The 4,088-nt window shown below is 46.1% G+C and overlaps 1 long non-coding RNA gene across 1 annotated transcript; it reads right to left on the minus strand.

Annotated features, from left to right (window-relative positions):
* Nucleotides 1-645: 645 nt before the first annotated feature.
* LOC132329552 (uncharacterized) lies at nt 646-3,978 on the minus strand. Its single transcript, XR_009487097.1, has 3 exons — nt 3,603-3,978; nt 1,918-2,029; nt 646-1,436 (listed from the first exon to the last, which is right to left on the minus strand). It is a non-coding gene; the product is annotated as an uncharacterized LOC132329552 (long non-coding RNA).
* Between the last annotated feature and the right edge of the window lie 110 nt (nt 3,979-4,088).

Consider the following 4,088-nt stretch of genomic DNA (forward strand, 5'->3'; position numbering starts at 1 on the left):
TGGAAAAAAGATGTTCTGCTTCTGTAGGAAGAAATGGAATTGAAGGAGCTTGAGAAGAAAATAATTAAGGTGGTTCCTGCCTTTTATCAGAGGATATTGAGGTGCCAGCCTTGCTGTTTCTTGTCTTTCTGTCCTTTCTGTCCCTGCTGCAGGCCCTGCCTGGCTCCTGTTGCACACAGAAGCTCTCAGGCTGCTCCCTGCTCCCCCTGTCCGTGGCAGCCTGGGAGTTAAACTGTCAGTCTGTCTGTCCTGCAGGTGGCAGGGGCTGAGCACTGTGGCAGGGTGAAGGGAAATGGGTTCTCAGCCCTCCATCTCCTGCTTCTCAGGCAGTGGAGCTGAGGTTTTACAGTGGTCAGGACTGTTCTGCTCACTGCTCTCCTCTGCTGCCTGTGCACATTGGTGCCTTCACTGGGCTCTCGGGCTGGGGGACCCCTGGGAGGAGAGAGCTGAGAACCTTTTCTGGCTCTGCAAACCCAGCCAGGGCCTCCCTCAGCTGCCGAGGGCTTGATCCCAGTCAGATCCACCAGGGTAAGGAAAGAGCAGCCTCTGAAATGAAAGGGCCCTGCTGCTGTGCTTCCTGGGCAAGTGAATTCCATCTCTTTTGTACGTGATCTTGTGAAAAACACCCATCACTTGGTTTTGAAATTTTGAAAGTTGAATAGTAATAAAATGGTTATAAAAACAGCAATACAATTAGAGTAATAATAATTTGGACAGTTTGGATTAAGACAATATGAGACAATAAAAACAAAGAGTTACAGACAGTCCAGGTACTTTTTCTGGGCAAAATAAGCCCAAACCAGGACCCACGTTAACCCTTAAAAGCAGTAACTTGTTGCATATTCATATCTTTCATACATGATGTATAAATTTTGTTCAAACAAATAATTTTGTTTGATCGGTGTCAATGGTTTTTTTTTGGAATCTTAATGGCATCTTCAGGGCTGAGTGAGGTGGGAAGAACTTGATAAGAGGGCAATAAATTCTTTTTCTCTGAAAGATTTATGTCCTGTGGCTGCTGTTTTGGTGCAAGTCCTCTCTTTAAAAAAAGTATCTTACATAGCACAGTTTCTATTTTAACATTATGTTATAACCTAAAACTGTCTTTAACACACTACTAAAAAAATGAACACAGCACCACTTTCTAACACAACACATATAATATTCATGTGAATATTTGTGAAAAGCCAATCACAAAAGACACATTTTTCACAATCCTCACAGATCACAGAGCTCCCCAGGCTGGTGGGGACCCCAAACCATCACCTGGTGCCACCTTTGGGGGAAAACAAAGCCTAGGTGGGATTTTCCAGCACCTGCCCAGCTGTGTCTGGAGAGCCTCCAGGGCTGGGGACTCTCTCAGTTGCTCCAACTGGAAAAGAATTCTCTCTTTTATCAAGATGAAAAATTTCCCCTGTGCTTCTGGTGTCTATTACCTACAAAATAATTAAGAATTGATTGATGCCATGACATTTTTACTCATTTAAAACTTTGTCAGAAGTTCGTTCTCAATGCACTTAATTTTACTGCAATACAGCAGACCACAAAAGCTTTTGTGTCCTTACCCTGGGACTCTTCAAAACAAACACACAAACAATTAATTGTTACTTGCAGCCAGCTAAACCTGAGCAGGCTGGTGAATTCTCTTACATCCTTCCTGTGTTCCTGAGGGGTCTGGCTGGTTCAGAATCCCTTCTGTCACTACTTTGTACAGCAGTATGCAGTGAAGTTCACTTTATTGTATTTTCATTAAATTCCAGTACTGACTTGGCACACACTTGGCAAAGTGTGAAGTACCCATGGCTACAGGCCAGAGGACTACAAGAGACATTTTTGTGCACCCAAAAACCCACGATAACTGGCTTAGATGCTTACATGCTGCACTTGATGACAACTGAAGCACCAAAAAGCCAATACCTGGGCTGCTGGTACCATCCCTGGATATGCAGAAAGGTAAAAATGTGTTTGATTCTCTCTGAGGGATCTCTTCTGGCTTCTGAAGAGAATAAACAAACAACCCCACCAGGAGCTGCAAAAAAAGAGATTCCAATAGGACAGGTTGAGATCTGCAAATTAATTCAGAATTTGAACAGGATGCAGGGAAATGTGTTTCCACCCAGAATATGGAGAAGTAACAAAATGAATTTTCATCATCCCAGCTGAGTGAAATACCCATGTGCCTGTGAGTGGCATTCAGCTGGACAGAGACAGATGTCATCTCTATTCACTTTTGGTCCAGGAGCTGCATGGTAGGTGTGAAACACTCATTTCTGTGTCTTATCAAAAGCCTCTTCATTACAGGATTGTAATTTCTCTTCCAATTCTCTCCCCAAAATGCATAACACAACTAGAATTAAATCTTTGGGCTGTTGGGGTTTTTTCCCAAGCAAAACCAAGCTTTTACCACATTTCCTTCTCCATTCTTCTTTCATAGCAGACATCCAAGACCAAAAAACTGGGAGCAACAATTCACCTTATGGGCTTTGCCTCCTCATTTGTATCTTTTTCTCAACCTGCCTCGTTATTTTAAGGTGATTTGCAGGAATCTCATGTATTCCACACTTCTATCCTCTCATTAATTTTGGATTAAATTGTCCAACGCACTTAAGAGATAGTCTGGGGGCCCAGAATTATTTTCAGAAACAAGACCAGAAGTGCAGATTTTTCAGTGCCACTTCCATGGCAGCTGTTTTTCATCCCAGCACCGTGGTTTGGTTTGCCTTGAGCAGAGGATGCAGAGACCTCAGCAATTCCAAAGGAAGCAGAAGTGTGCCAAAAATGGCAAAATCTGCCAGGTAATGGCAGCAGCATGTACCTGGGCAGGGAAAGTACCAGAAATGTTCTGCTGAGGTACAGGAAATCAGGGCTGTGGCTCCTCTGGGCTTCTGGGGCTTTCTTTGAGAGCCTTTTGTCTCATAAAGAGACCCTGGGCCAGAGGAGTGCAGAATACTCACAATACTCTGCTATTCACTTACAATTACTTTCTACTTTAATACAATTTTGCACTGTCCTTTTCACAGTGTGGGAGAAAGCCCTGCAACCTTTTCAACATTTAATCTTGTCTCCAGGTTAAAGGGTACAGATTCTGCTTCGGTCAACTGACTGGGCTGGATGGAGCTGTGCCAGGAAGAGACAAGGCATAAAATGTGTAGGTTTTAAAAGTAAGAACTATGCTTCTGAGTGTAAAACATAGAAACCCTCATCTAATTTGAAAAATAATTTAAAAAGCAAAGGCAGATCTGTCTCTATATATTATTAACCAGCAGATGCAGGCAGAAATTTACTTGCACCTGATGATCTCCTGCTTCTTTCTCCAGATGCCCTCCTACAAGATAATCCACCTCACTGCAAGTGAGTTTGCTGTTGCTGCTTCTCAGGATTTTATCCCATCACCAACTTGTGGTTTTAATGACAATGTTACATTTCAAAGTTCTATTTTCATTTACGAAGTGCTGACTTACTCTCAAACGGAGGTAGGAATTAATGTCTCTATCTCACTTCAAAACAAACTCGTGTGAAAAACTATTTCTGGGATGGAAAGCTGTTTGTAACAACGCCAAGGTCATGGGTTCGACCAATGCCTACATGAATCGGCCACTCACTCAAAGAGCTGGACTCGACGATCCTTTAAGTCCTTTCCAACTCAGACTAAGAAAGAAGAGAAATTACTCTTGCCCAGAGCTCCTGAACTGCTTACTGACTGATCCTGGCTGCAATTTCCGTCCCAAAGCATCTTAAGAGCTTTGATGCGTCTGCGGCCCGTCCGCTCTGCCTTCACCTCAGCTGACCCCTGTCCCCCACAGCACGGCCCGAACGCGCGCGCCGGCTGCCGGGGGGCCGGGAGGGGGCTGAGGCTGCCTATCTCCGACAGCGAGGAGGCCCCGCGGGCTGTGTCTGAGCGCTGCCGAGCCCTCGGTGAGGCGGACAGGGCCCCCGGCAGGGTCCGGGCCCGCGGCGCCCTCACGACTCTCCCGCCGCAAGATGGCGGCGCCGCGACCCCGCCCCGCCCGCCTCGCCCAAGATGGCGGCGCGGCGCCGCCCCCGAGCCCGCGGGCCCCGCACGCGGCAGGGCCGGGCGCGCGCCGCCT

Source organism: Haemorhous mexicanus, chromosome 7 (genome assembly GCF_027477595.1).
Source record: "Haemorhous mexicanus isolate bHaeMex1 chromosome 7, bHaeMex1.pri, whole genome shotgun sequence".
NCBI lineage: Eukaryota > Metazoa > Chordata > Aves > Passeriformes > Fringillidae > Haemorhous > Haemorhous mexicanus.